Below are 16,815 nucleotides of genomic sequence, written 5' to 3'. Positions count from 1 at the left end.
GCTATATATGTAAACTGTAGCCTCCTTATTTTATCGTGTATAAACCCTCGAAGAATGGGGAATAGTATTTTGAATTTTTTTTTTAGGTGAAAGACAGTCCTGCCCTCACATTCTGACAACAGCTAACCTTTAGTGAGCTGGCCTGTCTGCCTGCGCAGACAGCAGTTGTGTTCACGTCCCTTAAATCAGGTTGTGGGTTGCCAGGTTGTGGTGACGGATGAAATAATATGTGGATGGTGTATATAGGTTGTGTTTCATATCTGGCAACTGGGGTTACATCGGACAAACATACCTTGTTATGCACGTGCACACATAGACCACACTGGGGGCTAGAGCACCTGCTGTTTTTGACCTCGGAGAAAGAAAGTGCCCTTTTTCTGGTGTGTGTTGTTCTTAAATAAATATAAATAAATAAAGTCCTGTTGTTTGCACTGTCGAACCGAGTATATAATGTTAATTGAATCACGTCAGGTCACGACATCAGGGCAGGCAATGCCCTCTCCCTCTTTTTTTCAGTAGTTTTTGAAGGGAGGAAGGAGGAGATAAAGACATGTTAACTGTTGACATCTTCATCTTAAACAAATACAAAAATAAAAAACAAACAAACAAATAAACCATTGTATTATACATTATACATTATTATCCTTTACCAAGCCTATGTGTTGCTTTTTGAATTATGGCTCACATACATGATGTCTTCCAAGCCCCTGCATTATGACACGACATGCAAATTTTATTAAACTAATTTGTTGGCATTTAGTAGTAGTATCTTAACCAGACAATATCATCATCGTCTTATTGCCCATTATTACTGAGCGCTTAGATATGCAATGACCTCAATGAATGGATGAGAATCTTCAGCAACATACTGAAGCAGTTATGCCTTCTACAATGGATTTAGAGGTGGTAAGAGATGAATAAGAGGAGGTAAGAGGCAGCCATACCACCAGAGGTGGTGCATCTTTGTCAGCAGCAGTATATGTATTTGTTATTTTCAGTACCCCAAAAATGACTTAATTACAGTAATTTGAGAACCTCAGTCATGGCTTTTTTTGAATACATGCATTTTAATATCGCTTTAACAATGTCACAAAAGTAGTCATTCCAGGTAAGTAATTATTAGTTTACATATTTAAATGTTTTACTTTATATTGGATTAAACGGGATAGTTTGGTCTTGGCGGAGGTATGCACTCTACTGAGGGGCATTCTAAATAAAATTTGATTAATCACACAGCCCTAGGTTGATGTGACAATTTCACCAAAATGTAACAGAATTTGATAATATGAACGACATTAAAAAACAAAATCACATCAGACTTACATTGGTTGGCAAAAGTGTTCAAAGAGGAAACCACTCCTTGTTTTAGACCCTACTGCTGATGTAAAAGCACCAGAAGAGTAAGTATGCTGCCATACATTGAATTTCGTTTGAATTACATAGTCTACTCATCCAACTCAAATCATTTAATATTACACCACAAAATGGGGTTAAACGGTTAAAAGTGACTTCAAAAATGCCTATTTTTGCATATATGGAGACGGAAAGAAGCTCTTTGGCTCTGTTTCCACCTACATGAGGCCAAGACAACTGATCAGTGGCTTTTCTGGGGATACATTGCATCAATTGGAAGAAAGAAAAAGTACATCAATATGCAAGTTTCTTTCAAAGTGATACATGATGTTTTGTGCACTGTTGAAGAAGGTTCGTCTTTTTAGAAACACACCATATTTTACCCGGTCTAAAAAAGAGGCATTCCTGCCCTGCAAAAAGGGGATTTCTTTCCTGGCAGCTTAAAAATTCCCAATGCAATACCCCCTGAAAGTGTGTTGATGAGTTCTGTATCTTTGTTCTATGGCCTAGAATGGTAACATCACCCAGTCAGCCTATTGGTCTTTGAAGGCAGAAATGAATAAACATTGGCCCGATTTCCATGAAATTTGGATAGACATTGTAAACAGCGGATGATTCCCAACCAACGCTTTGTTCTGTGACAAGGTATCCATAGAGTAAAATGACTAGATTTCCAGGAAATTAATCTAATACTGTAGATATTAGTAATTAGCCACTGACACAGTCAACCTGGGGAGCAGGAGAGAGATGATGAGAGATGAGAGGTGTCGTGCGACAGTTGAAAAGGAAAATATCTCAATTGGTTGGTGTTCAGCTGTGTAACAATTTGAAACTATGGCATCAACACATTAAATAATCCCGGTACTGACACATCAAGAGCAACCTGGCCAAAGCTAGAAAAGACTCAACACTGGCCTGCTAGACTGCTACTATCATTCTCACTAGAGGGTGACACACTGCATGGGTGAGTAAAACGTTTACCCCTCAGGACACAGAACACATTCACGCAGAACAAACAGAAACCCATGGTGCCCGAGGGTGACCACAAACCAAAACACATTCTCACTCGTAGCTCATCAAATACAGTAGCTTTGTCAGTGGCCTTAAGTTTCAAACTATGATGCTTTACTTATCCCTATAATGTCAGCTTTGCATGTAAAGGGCTCTGCAATCACGGTAGTAAAAATACATAATATACAACATCCGTTTAGACTTTCAAAATAAAGCTTCCTCTCTAGTTTGTAATAATACGTTATTACAACATCTGGTTAAATTGACAATCTGTTCACATAGTATGACATAATATGACTTTTGGAATGTTATTAACATTGTCAACCGGTCAAAAAATATTTGATTTTGGGGATTTTTATGTGTTTTTCAATGACAATTTTCCGATTATTCCTTAATGTCTATCAGTGACAGGATTCTTTATGTCAGCAATTTTAAAGTGTTACTAATTTTCAACTTTCTGTCATTGTTTTGGTGAGGAGGGGTCTCAAGGGAAGGGCAAGGAGAGTGTGATTTATTAATCTGGATACTAATGAGGAAACTCCCTTGACTGATTTTTGCAGTTACGGTGCTGACACATTTCTGATAGAGCACACACACCCAGCACAGAGCTCCCATGATTTCACCTGAAACTTCCAAATCGCAGGTGTGTTACGTCTGTTTCTCTCTGCTGTTACATGACAGGTGGATTCAAGTTCATTTTTAATCAAAGTTATTCTGGTCTATTCTGGCTATGTGCCACAGAGATCTATTTAACAAGTGTAACTACCTGTACGGAGAAAATGACTCTAGCTGACTCTAGTCATGATCACCCTGTCAGCATGTAACTAAAAGCTTGTGGTTGCTTAGTAACTTTATCTGGCTTACTGTAGTCTGACGATGGTAACTTAACCATAGTTACACTAACAAAAGCTCACTGTTTTGTTTTGCCTGTGACTCACAACCCTACGCCTTCCGTGGGTGAAGCCAGTAAGAAAAAAATATTTTGCTGCACAACAGCATACGTGTTCAATGTAGCAAAGTGTTAGCATGAAAAAGAGGACACTAAGTTTGCTTGTCTTATATTCTCAGTCAGGCAGATCTATATAGATTACCGAGGCAACAACTTCTGAGGATCCCTTAGACCAGGGGGGCCAGAACTTTTCGCCTAGATGGGCCAAAACTGGCAATTAATGGTAATGGTATGAGGCCTTTTGTGGCTCCAGTGTAAGTTACATTTGATCTGATAAATTGCCTCCAATGTCTAATGCAGGCATCGGGTTTTGAAAAGCAGTCCATTGGTCCAACATTGCACTCCTATAACAATGTTGGACTCATAATGCACAGTTTAAAAACAAATGATCACAATCAGCACAGCAGAACCGGAGATAGCCTTTTTTAGTTTCATGTATTCCTCTTCCTTTTTAAAACCTGGCGCCTAGATTACCCACATTGCAACTTAGCCACTGAGTGACATCAATGGAGGCAATTTATCAATTTACATGCAGCTTCCTCTGGAGCCATAAAAGGCTTTCTACTACTTTTTCACATATACTGTACAGTAGTACTCCCAAATACCTGTAAACACACTTTAATGTTTAATGTCTGTCTGGTGACAGTGATTGAAATTATGTTTTAGAAAGTTAGAAACATCTGCAGGGTTAAAACAAATCTTAAAGACAACAAAGGCACTTTGCAACCATATGTAGTGAAATATTAAATTCAATCTTTAAGCTCACAGGTAATCAGTGAAGGGCAAGATTCACTGTTCTTAACTGTTCAAGTTAAGATCTGTGTGTGTCTGGTCGTTCTCTATGGCTGATGTTCACACAGCAGGCAAATCTGAGTTGTTGTTATTGGTGATCTCATTATATGGTAGATGATCTTTAAACATGCTCGGTCCATGATCATTTTTGTATTTGAGGTATTTGGTTGAAATATTTAACTGGGTGTGGGTAGTATGAACTATTCACTCAGGTGACGGTGTGTTACAGTTATTTTGATCACATCTTTAGCAGACACTATCGTCATTGCACTGCATTATTTTTTATTTTTATTATTTTTGACACTCATCTGGTGGCTGCAGAGCTGTTGAATGAACTAGAGAATTTTGTCCCACATGTTGTCAGCATGTGTCCACAAAGAGCACAGACAGATCAAGAGAGGCAAAGCCGCCACACTATGAGGAACATTTTTTGTGCAGTACTCAGCAAAAATGGAGAAAGCTTGAGAACCGGAAGTCCCCACCATTTTGTTTATGTACTATGTAAACGGAAGCTAAAAAGATGAAACTGTAAAACACGGTGGTGATGAGCAAACATGATCCATGGCCCTGTGCATCATCTATTTCTCTCCTAAAATGTTTTCAGAAACATAGTGTAGTGGACTGTTTAGCTGTAATATGTAATATGTTATTTGATACCAGCCCACTTTCTCTGTTTTCTCTGGTTATGTAGCAGCAGTTTCAAAAATATTTGTGTCGTTCTACTGAATAGACAGTCCACTTTTATGCAAGAGCCACAAAAGTACCACAAAAGTAGAAGTAAGCCTACAAGAATAAAGGCGCACTATGTAGTTTGGTGGAAGAAAGAATCAGAAGAGAAAGATATCTATTGACTGATTTTATGTGCTTAAACAAACTAAATAAACACACTGTCTTCATTTTCATGACTGAATAAATGGAATAAACAAATTTAATTTGCTCATTTCAGAATAATATATATTATATTCTCAAACTATAACTATTGATGCATAAATGTGTTCATAACTTTGGGCCTATAGCTAGAGTTGTTACGATTCCGATGCCGGTATCGGAAATGCCTCCGATACTGCCGAAAATGCCAGCATCGGTATCGGCGAGTACTGGAGTCCAGGCACCGATCCGATACCACGTAATTTATTAGCCTAGAAATAGGAATCTATTTACCGGTTAGCTCCGTTAGCTCCGAGATTCCACCGGATATGTGTCCGGTACGGTTTGGCTCCGTCGTCCTCGTCCGGCAACCCCCACCAGCTGTGTTTTGAGTCCGCCACAGCTCCGCCGAACAGCTGGAGTTACGAAACCGAGGAATTCCCGCGATAATTACATAATCACGCACAACCGCAGTTATATGTATGTGTTATAAACACAACATCACAAAGTGTTCCCGACTGAAGGATTAGAAGAAGAGGGCGTATTTGTCTCTTATTTGAGGTTTTTGTGCTTGTATCAACACGGAGTGTTTTATTTTGAAAATAAACCGGATGTCATGTTATTATTTCGTGTGTGACTTCCTGTCTGCTCTGTGCTGAATTTGGCTTTATACTGTTCTATTTAAAAATAAATGGCTTTCATTTGCTGTACTCATTCATGTTTTACAAAAGGGTTTAACCTGAGCCAGGCCTTACCAGAATGATAATCATATCACAGTCATGCAGGTGTAGTATGATATATATATATATTTTATAACACACTGGTATCAGTATCGGTACTCTTATCGGCCGATACCCACAGCATAAGTATCGGAATCGGTATCGGGAGGGAAAAAATGGTATCGGAACATCTCTACCTGTAGCAGGTAAAGGTTGAATTCATTTTAATAACTTTATATACTGCTGGGTGGCTTAACCTACTTTATTACACGGCTCTATTGAATGCTGCTCTCTGATTGGTCCATCGCTGCGTTCTACGGTCTGTTATTTCTGTATAATGACCGTCGTCAAGTATAACAGACCGTTGCTAGGGACGGCGCTCTGATCCGCCCCGGCAACATGTAGCAACATAAGCAAGACAGCACCGCTGTCCAGCTCCTCTCTCAGGCCGGCCTTGAAAGTGAAAGTGAACGTGAAAACCTTACCGAGCAATCCTTGTCGCTGCTGAATCATTGTGGGTGATTATTTATTATTTATTTCACTCGTAAGCCGTGTAATAAGCGGGATAATGTATAGTTAGTTGGTTGTTATGGAGAAAGGGTTTATTTCTCCATAACAACCTCCGAACTATACATTATCCCTTACATAATTTAACCTAGCTACAACTTTAGATTATTGATATAAAATTTAAATAAACTAAGTAAAGTAAGTAAACCAAAAAGCCTAATGCTAACTAAACTAACTATTTAACTAAAGCTTTAAAATAAATGTTGTGGAATAAAAGTGTAATATTTGCCTGAGATATAATGGAGTAGAAGAATAAGGTTTCAGGTTTAAAGGGTATTTATCCTGTATATGTTTTTTGTGAGGAAAGGGGCATCCCATGGTGACACCCTGTAATTGAATGAATGGGCGTGTTTACACTGGAATCTAGGCACACCCCCAAGAGGCTCCCAGTGGCTGGCAATCGACTGGGAATCAGCTGGCAGAAAGGCCTTTGGTTGGGCGGGGAAAATCGAGACGGTTGCATCTGCAGTGAAGTTTAAAAGTATAAAAACATGTATAATAATATTAAAGTTTGCAACTTGCATAATGCTCGGAAAAATTACATGAACAGGGTATCAAATTTATGTATCAAAAATAGGGTTAACCATTCCATTCCATATGGATGCCACTCCAGTACTCCAGATTTGAACCTTCCGAAAGTTGACTTCTGATACACAAATCAACAAAGAATATTCAGTTGATGCAGCAGACTGAGCAAGACTGAATTATCCTGACTTCCTAGTATGATCAAGCCTCCAAATTGTGAATCTTGCATGCAAGTACAGTAGGTAAAGTTAGGTTTTCCCTGCCTAGAAAATGTCCATGCCTTTCGTACTTCATTTAGCCAGTTTGTAAGACCGGTATGGCACAGGAAACTGATATTACACCACTGATTGGACCTTTATTTTGTCAAACTTAACAAATTTCCTCTAGAGCCACTGAAGACATACATCTGTTTTCACTGTAATATTCCCATGACTAGTAAACAGATTTGTAAAATTGGTGCAGTGATCCATTATGTCTTCAACTTACTAATTGACACTGCCACTGTGTCAACAGCCATTTCTGCTGCTAAAAATAACTGTTACATTCCCTATATAGCTGTATGTTATATTACTTTAATCAGTAAGTTATCATACATCTGGTATAACATCATCTGTTCTCTGACATGATGAACTGTGGCATCATTACACAGTGCAGAAACCAGTAAACTTTATGCTGATGTGTACCACAATAGAACAGTATAAAACTGTGAAGCTTGTGCTCTGCTTTAAACATCACTTGGCTTTCTCTCCCCCACCCCCCCCCCTCTCTCTCTCTATCACACACACACATGCAGGCAGTCAGACTAATGTCTGTGACCTATGGTGCTAGCTTACGGCACTGGGAACATTAGTGGTTCAGATTGAAACAAATGAAGACAGCTCTTCACTTAGTCACAGTCAGATGGAGCCAGGCAATAATAACACAAAGAGAGAGAGTGTGTGTCTCTCTGTCTGTCTGTCTGTCTGTCTGTCTGTCTGTCTGTCTGTGTCTGTGTGGCAGTGTACATCTGTGTTTGTGTATGCAGGTATAAGCATTTGCACTCACGAACAGTTCTTACTTATCATGTCTTTTTATATGTGTGCATTATTACTGTAACATTTACTGTGCTTTTTGGTGTGTGTGTGTGTGTGTGTGTGTTTTGAGGTTAGAGCCAGTGATTAATATATTCGGTTGGAGATGATGATGAGAACCTTCAGGGCTTTTCTGATGAGAGCCATGTGAATTAAAAACTGACAATACAAGTCTTACTAAAGACAAATGCTTTCTCCACAGCGCTCATTATGATGTGGATTGCTGGCACACACACACGTGTGTGTGTCTGTGTGTGTGTGTGTGTGCGTGCACATATACTGTTTGCTGCTAAGTACTTTGCTGTTATTAAAATAACACTGTTAGCTGTGATCTATGATATATTAGTGATTAAGTTTAACTGTGCCTCTCTCAACCGTTTTTCTAGCCATCAAAGAGATCTGCAGGCGTCATTCAGTCCAAAACCCAGTTCAACAAGACAAAACTGTTTTAGAACGCTGCAGGGAAAAGTGTGAACTGGCACTGATAAAATGCCTGTGACTCAGTGTGTCAAGTCGCCAATAGGTGATTTTAGAAGGCACGTCAGCTATTCAGCCAATTAGTTCCTCGTAGCAAAGTCAACAAGTCAAGTAGGTTGTAAACTGTCAGTTGTTCGATATGGCACCATTTTGGACGGAGGAAAGAGAGGATCATTTCATTCATTTATTTGAGGAACAGCCAGATCTGTATGTAGCAAACATCTACATTTAAATTTACTGCTGAACTCAGAACCTTTTCCTCTGCAGTGATCACATTCACCATCACCCTCTGCCGCTCGCTACCTTTCCATTCGCTTAACCAAACACTCATTATGCATCAGTGGCAGCTGGTGACTCAAAATAAATTGTGAGGGCAGGAGGGAAACCAGCCCACTGCATCATTTTACTTTACAGTATTTGGCTACTTATCTCTGCTTTATTATGTTCACTGGAAAATAAAGCAGCAAAACAATGTCTGACAAGATTTCCTAAAAACAACATACTTGTATTCAGTTATGTTGTTTCAGATTGACCATACAGGCCTCTGGCCTAATCCTATAAAGAAGATGTAGTGTTTAGCAAGGTTGTAGATATACAGGCCTGTCATGTAGATTGCAGCAAATGAACGAGGTTTAGCAAGATGTTAGTTACCTCATAGACAGGCACAGAACACTTGACAGCAAGTGAAGACTCTCTGTTCAAACGAAACGAATGCCTGTAGTAGTGAGTGGTGACAGAAGCATCAGGATCAAATCTGGTAGTTGTTGGTATCTATAAATAACTTAATGACGATCTGTCCAGTAGTCGCAGAGCTGTCCTATTTTATACCAGAGTTTCCATTCAATCATCACTCTTTGACTAGTAAAAATGTGGCACAGGCTCAATCCACCTTAAGCTCTGTGTGCTGCTGAGGAAGTGCTGAGCAAGACTCTCAACCTGCTACTACAGCTTTCACTGCTAATCAGTGTGAGCTGCTCCTGATAAGGAGCTACATGCCTGAAATGTCAAATGTAAATGAAAAAAGTAACATTGATAGTGTGTGGCTGGCAAGGACAAGAGCACAGAAATGAAAATAAACTGACAATCATGTCAAAGGTCTAAAATGTTTTAACTGCGGACCAGAGACAGACACAAGGCCAGCTAAAGACCTGAAAGAATAAACCGTTTGACCTGAACATCTGTCATTTGATTTGCATAGAAATGAAGATACCAAATCTGAGCCTGTATGCTAGCATGGTGTTTCTGTTTGATTTTAGCCAATACTGTAGATGCATGGCACTGAACGGAGCAGATTGACCGAATGAGTCCCAGTGGGACCACTCTGAAATGTTGTCTAGGGTGCCAGCTGTGCCAGAATCAGTCCAATGACAAATTGCCAAAGTTGGTTTGATCTGAAACATCTGTGGGAAGCAGAAGTCAAATAAGCAATTTAACTTACAAGTAAAGCTATTTACTGATTGAGTTTGACTGCACTGTTGGGCTGCACAGTGGAACATACCTTGATGCAAAAGGTTTAGCTAAAGGGAATAAACTGCAACAGACCTTTATATGATGGTGGTAAATGAAGCCAAAGCAGGAGTACCAAAAACTGAAGTTGCTCAAATGGCCACTTGAGGCTGGCTCCAAAAACGCATCAATCCCTGCAAGAGCCCATTTTAACATGGGCAGCTTTACTGTAGAAATAAACATGTTTACAGCCTGGGGGTGAATTTTTTTCATGACTCACTCATTTAATTATATAAAGGTTTAATGTTCTACATAGTTAGGGGCTTGGTAGCTTTAGTGACAGCTATTCAATGCAAATACTAGACAGAGAATAAGGCTAGTTGTGTGGTCAATTGGACTTACAGGCTGGAATGGAGGGACAGGAGCCAATGCTTTGGATTGACAACAACCCTGTTAGCATTGACCTGCAGATCGCTGCTGGAGCTGGTTACCTCTGGAGGAGACAGCCGTGAGTAGAGCCCAGAGCTTCTGGGGGAATAAACACCTAAGGGGACCCCAACGTTTGCTTTTAAACTTTTAGGATTAAAAAGTGGATTTATCTTCACTCTCGCTTCTCAACCTGTCTGCAGCAATGAGGGGTGGAGGTGCTGAAATCCACTCTAACTTTCTGCAATTCTCTTTTATTTGACTGCTGAATGGAGGGGAAATGGACTGGACTGGGAACAAAGAAAATCAGCCCTGGCATTTTTGGCCTCGAGCGCCAACCCTAACTTAGAATCAGCACTCGCCTCAACTCAAGACTTTAAGCAGTTGTATCGCAATCTTTCTGTTTGGCTGTAGGCCTCATTAAATTCTTGAATATAAAATTGTGGGCTTCTAGTAGATTAAAAAGCAATCCAAAGGGATACGATTGCATTGGAGCACTTGTTACCCAGACAGTATCCTTCTGGGCAAAAAGCAAAGTGATCATGAACATGCAACTTTCCAGAGATATGTAGTATATAACATATTTTGATGCCGTACATGACAATGTGGACCCTAGACAACAAGGTTGGCTTATTACACATTAGTTGAACCTGTAAATGTAGTAAACCATAAACCAGACCAAATCTTATTATCAACGTCTGCTATTACTTGGTTACTACTATAGGAGGATATGGAAGAAATGAACCTGAATCATTTTTTGTAAATCTGAACTTTGTTTCTTTGTTTTGATTTACGATTGTTGATTTACTACTGAACTAATTTCATTTTGATCTGCCGGAACTGAACTTTGAGTTAGCTCTTTTGAAGTGTGAACTTGCACAACACTGCCCATATTTAGCAGCTAGCTACCGATTGGCAGTGACATGTCACTGTCAGAGAGATATAAAAGACACTCGCAAAGCAACACAGTAGATAAAATAAGCACAGCAGAAACATCTGATATGTTGGACCACTATATTAGACTATATATCTTTAAACAGAACAGTTATGGCTTAAAATGTCGACAGAAACAAACAAGTTTGTCAATATTGCATATCTCTGCAATGCAAGTGAAATGCCAGTTTTATACCTGTAAGTGACTGTTGTTACATTGTGGTGATTCGGTCTATAGGAACTACAAGGGGAACTTCATCTAATTAGATAAAAAAATCAAGTCTCTAGAATGCAAACATGTCACTGACACACCTTTACTAAACAACGGCAAGTACCCCTATCCGAAATTAGTTTGTGTTGTGATCACGGCTGAATAGAAGTGAATTTATTGTAGTGATAGATTAATGTCAAATTGTTCATATGGGTTGTTTTCAGGATACTGCTAACACCTCAGATCTTAAAGTTCTGATGCCAAAAATCATATTGACATGAAAAATGCAGCTATCCCTTTTAAATCACAAACTTCAGAAGCCAGAACGCCTGGGTGATCAGATTAGCAGAAACAATTATTATCCTTGGGGATACACTAGGCAGCAGAAGAAGGACCAGACAAAGAACATTGACAGTTTATTCACAGAGTACATAAGACATCCTGAAGATTACGACTTGACTGATGGTGTTTTGTGAAGTATATATTTACAAACATATTTATACATTGATACTGACATTTTACTTTTTGTCTTTCTATGGACAGATTTTGTCAACACGGAAGAGTCTTTAGCTTACAACATGCAGTCATGAAACTTTACAGATGTGTAGTTGAGATTCAAACAAAGATTCTCATGTAATAATGTACACTAGGAAGTAGTCATGGGTCAGATGAATGTTGATGGGTTTCACAGCTAGTCTGATCCCATCGCAAGATGGTCTTTAGTTCAGGATTATTTTCATTCATGTATTTTTTTCATTATATATCTGAAGACAGGAAATGGAGTGCATCTTGAGGAGCCAAGATAGATTTCAGTCTGTCATCTGATGTTGGCAGGCTATAGAATGTGCTCCCATTCAAGGTCATTGTCATCCACTTCAAGTTCATATTGAGGGGAGCAGTAACACACTGTTAAACATAGTGGTGTGCCCAAATGAAGACCTGTTATGTTTAATATTTTGATTCATAAAGATGAAACTATTCTGACATGAATAGGATAGAAGAAAACATTTTCATCTAATGAGACACTGTAAATCAATGGAAGGCTTTATTAAAGGGTCCCAGCCTTTGGATCCCCCATGCGCAGGACTTTCCCCCTGAGGACCATGGTTTGCATCCCATGTGTGAGTAGAACTTTCGTAAATTAACTAAGTTAACTTTCGTTAATGCTGTAAAGTAACTTAGGTAAGCAATGTGACTGAATGTATACTTTTTGATGCAAAGCAGGATGTCTTGCTAAACCTAACAAAGTAGTTTTGGTGCCTAAACCTGAAGTCATTTCACAACAGTAATAATAGTCCAAATATAATAGTATCGTGGCTTGCGAAAGTATCCAGCCCCCTTGGCATTCTTTCTATTTCGTTGCCTTACAATCTGGAATTTAAAGGAATTTTGGGGGGGTTGTGTCATTTGATTTACACAACATGACTATGATATTTTTTTTATTGTGAAACAAACAAGAAATAAGACAAAAAACAGGAAACCTCCATCCCAGTCTCAAATCTCTGGAAGACTCAAACAGGTTTCCCTCAAGAATTTATCTGTATTTAGCACCATCCGTCTTTCCTTCAATTCTGACCTGTTTCCCAGTCCCTGCCAATGAAAAACATCCCCACAGCATGATGCTGCCACCACCATGCTTTACTGTGGGGATGGTGTTCTCAGTGTGATGAGAGGTGTTAGGTGTCAGACATAGCGTTGTCCTTGATGGCCAAAAATTTCAATTTTAGTCTCATCTGACCAGAGTACCTTCTTCCATGTGTTTGGGGAGTCTCCAAACGCCCTTTGGTGAACTCCAAACTTGCCGCCTTATTTTTTTCTTTAAGCAATGACTTTTTTCTGGCCACTCTTCCATAAAGCCCAGCTCTGTGGAGTGCATGGCTTAAAGTGGTCCTATGGACTCCAATCTCTGCAGTAGAGCTGCCCAGCTCGTCAGGGTTGTCTTTGGCCTCTTGGTTGCTTCTCTAATTAATGCCCTCCTTGCCCGGTCCGTGAGTTTTGGAGTTATGGTGCTACATGGGATGTTCAAAGTTTGGGATTTTTTTTACCCAACCCTGATCTGTACTGACCTGTTTGGAGAGCTCCTTGGTATTCATGGTGTCACTTGCTTGGTGGTAGCCCTTGCTTAGTGGTGTTGCACTGGTGTTGACTCTGGGGCCTGTCAGAACAGGTGTATATATTCTGAGATCATGTGACACTGAGAATGCCCACCAGTGGATCTTATTTAACTAATTATGTGACTTCTGAAGGTAATGAATGGGGCTTAGCAAAGGGGGTGAATATATATGCATGCAGCACTTTTCAATTTTTTATTTTTTAGAATTATTTATTTGGAACAATTTGGAGTATTTTGCGTAGGTCCATTGCATAACATCAAATTCCATTTAAATTCCATGTTGTAAGGCAACAAAATAGAAAGAATGCCAAGGAGAGTAAATACTTTCGCAAGGCACTGTATGTCAAAATATGTGAAATATTTGTCACCAAGCTTTATTTTGAAAGTCGACACAGGTGTTGCATATTATTATTGCTAACTTGATTGCAGAGCCCTTTAATTGCATCATGTCTTCCCACAAGCATCCTGGTTATTCTGAATAATCCCAATACATTGCTGGAAACAGATTTCTTTAGAACTACTTTCTGTCAAGGAATAGTTAAAACTGTTAAAGGTCTGTGGATGAATTCAAATTATTTTAATACTATGAGTATTGCAAACAAAATTCCATCCATTTGTGTTATTGGGTTGGGAGCAAAAGTCAGCTATCACAAAAAGTCAAATATGTCAAATCTGTATAGCTGGGTAGAGATGAATGAAGTTGGAAAATATACATAGAATATATATATAGAAAATATATTTTGTTTAGGGCCGGGACTCGATTAAAAAAATTAATCTACTTAATTAGAGGCTTTGTAATTAATTAATTGAAATTAATCGCATTTTAATCGCATATAAATATTTGACCTGAGAACAGTGTGAAGCAATTTTTTTCATATGGGTTTTAGTATACCATTGAATAATGACTGAATACATAAGCTTAAGCAACAAAACATTGTTTATTTTTTTTTTCAAGGTGGTACTTAACCAAGACCAACAGACTAGGGATGCAAATTATCGATTAATTCATTAATCGTTAGTTGATGGACCTTATCGATCGATAAACGATTACCTGATAAGATGCGATTTTCCTGAGAACCTAAATTTAAGGGGAAAATTTAAGCTGAACATTCCTTATACAGGACTCTACACTAGTTTGTTAGTTTATTTTTAGAGCACAGCACAATGAAAAATGTTTAAGTAACGTTATTTGGTAAATGGTCTTTCCTGCAACTACACTATGATGATTACTGTATTTAACTACTTAAATCACAGTAGCATAAACTGATTTGTTGAACTCAGCCTGATGTAAACATTAATAAAACACAGGCAGCTCTATGTTTTCCCTGTGTGATGTTCAGGGACAGGTCAGGACAGTCTGAAGACAGAGAGCTCTGAGGTTGAAGTCTTATGCACCGTGAGACAGTGACAGGTCTGTAGGCTACCTACGTCTTGACCACATGTCAGCTGTTCAGCTGCAGCAGAGGAAACTCCGCTGATCTCAGCTCCACTGCGACGAGCGCTTTTTAAACAGTAGCGACCGGCTAAACTACGGGAGGATACTGTAAACTGGCGCGGATCCGGTGTGTTTATCAAAGCTTGGTCGCAGTGCTGAGGCACCGGGTCGGTTTGAGCTGCGTTCAGGCTACATTAAAACTTTATAGATCCATGGGCAGTGATCAGTGTCGGCGGCTTTTTAACTCGTTAAATAAATGTGCTCCAGTATAATCGGTACGCCTGAAACTCATCCAGTGAGAAACGTTCCGCGGTGCAAAAATAAGTGCGATTAAAATGCGTTAATTTTTTTAACGCCTTAATTTTTGTGTAATTAATTAATCTTAATTAACGCGTTAAAGTCCCGGCCCTAATTTTGTTATTTGGGTGAACTGACCCTATAACAACATGGAAGCCAAACAGACTCATGAGTCACAGAGTTTTAGTTAGTTTTGATTATAGATGTACAGGAAATAAGTTTGTTTTCTTCTTTTGGAGCAAAGTATTAAAATTTTTGAAAAAGGCACCTGTGTGTCCACTGTCATAACACCAAGGAGTCAGGCATTATGACAATGTTAAGTTGGTTAAGGATGTTGAAATGATTTGTATCTCATTTTTAAAATAAAAAAATATAATAGAAAAAAATAATTTTGGTAATGTCCGTGCCTTGCACAGAGAATAGAACTCCAAACCGTTAACTAAAAGTGAGCCTTCTAAACCAACAGCAGGAACTAAGGTAAAAGTGTGTGAGTGCCCTGTAACCTCTGGAGATTGTCAGAGAGAAATGAGTGTCAGACGCATTGTTATCACCTCTCTTTATGGCATCGTGCAGGGGACAGCAGCTGCTTGACTATTTATGTGTGTGTGTTGGAGTGAGTGTGTGTGTGCTTAAAGACACCCTCTATAAATCAATGTCAAACCACGATGAAGGCTATATATGACTTTGAAGCAATTATCACATAAGAGGGCTACCTATGTAGACATACAGGGTGACAGGGAGTCAATTATCACTGTGTGACTGCTTAATTTTCACTCTTGGTCTGACCTAGTACCTGACATTTCACAGTGTTGGAGCAAATGAAAAATAAAAAACGAGCTAAAGGAAGTGATGACATCTTGAGGAAAGTGTTTTAATTTGCAAGACATATTGAAAGATTTTAGTGAATGGGTAACTGGTGAATGCACTTGTAAATAACTTTGGGCTGTTTCAAAAAAGTAAGTTCAACAGGTGCCCTAATATTTAGGTTTAAATTATTGTGAATAACAATGTTGACTTAACTTTAAAAAAATATTAAAGTGTCCTCAAATTTCTATCATGTATGTTTTCTTCAAACAAAGAAAAGTAGTCCAGCTAAAGATTGAAAAATTTGTTCATCAAGATCTGATGCATGTTTAAAATGTTCCCTTAATTTTTTTTAGCAGTGTACATAGAATACATGTTCTTGGTGAGCCAAAAGGAATACATTTGCAACATTAAAATGAGCCAAGTCTGCTGGGGCGTCCATGGATCAGACCTGTTCCGGTACGTCCCATGGATGCTCAATCAGATTGGGACCTGGGGAATTTAGAGGTCAGGTCGACAGCTTGAGCTTTTGATCACTTTCCTCCTGCAATTTATGAGCAGCTTTTACAGAGTGGCAGGGCACATTGTCCTTTTGGAGAGGCAACTGCCATTAGGGGGTGTACATGATCTGCAGTGTAGTTTTAGCGGGTGGTGCATGTCAAACTAACATTTACACGAATGACAGGACCCTGACGACTATCTTTGACCAGCAGTTTCTTCGCATGTCCAGGTCTATATTAGATAATTATTATATTTACTTTGTTTGAAACTCTTCCCTCAGGTCGTAGATTTAGTTCCCCGGTTCAAGTGAATTAGGAGT

The sequence above is a fragment of the Pagrus pagrus genome (genome assembly GCF_965226575.1).
Source record: "Pagrus pagrus genome assembly, chromosome: 2".
Classification (NCBI taxonomy): Eukaryota; Metazoa; Chordata; class Actinopteri; order Spariformes; family Sparidae; genus Pagrus; species Pagrus pagrus.
This window is presented reverse-complemented; position numbering follows the sequence as displayed.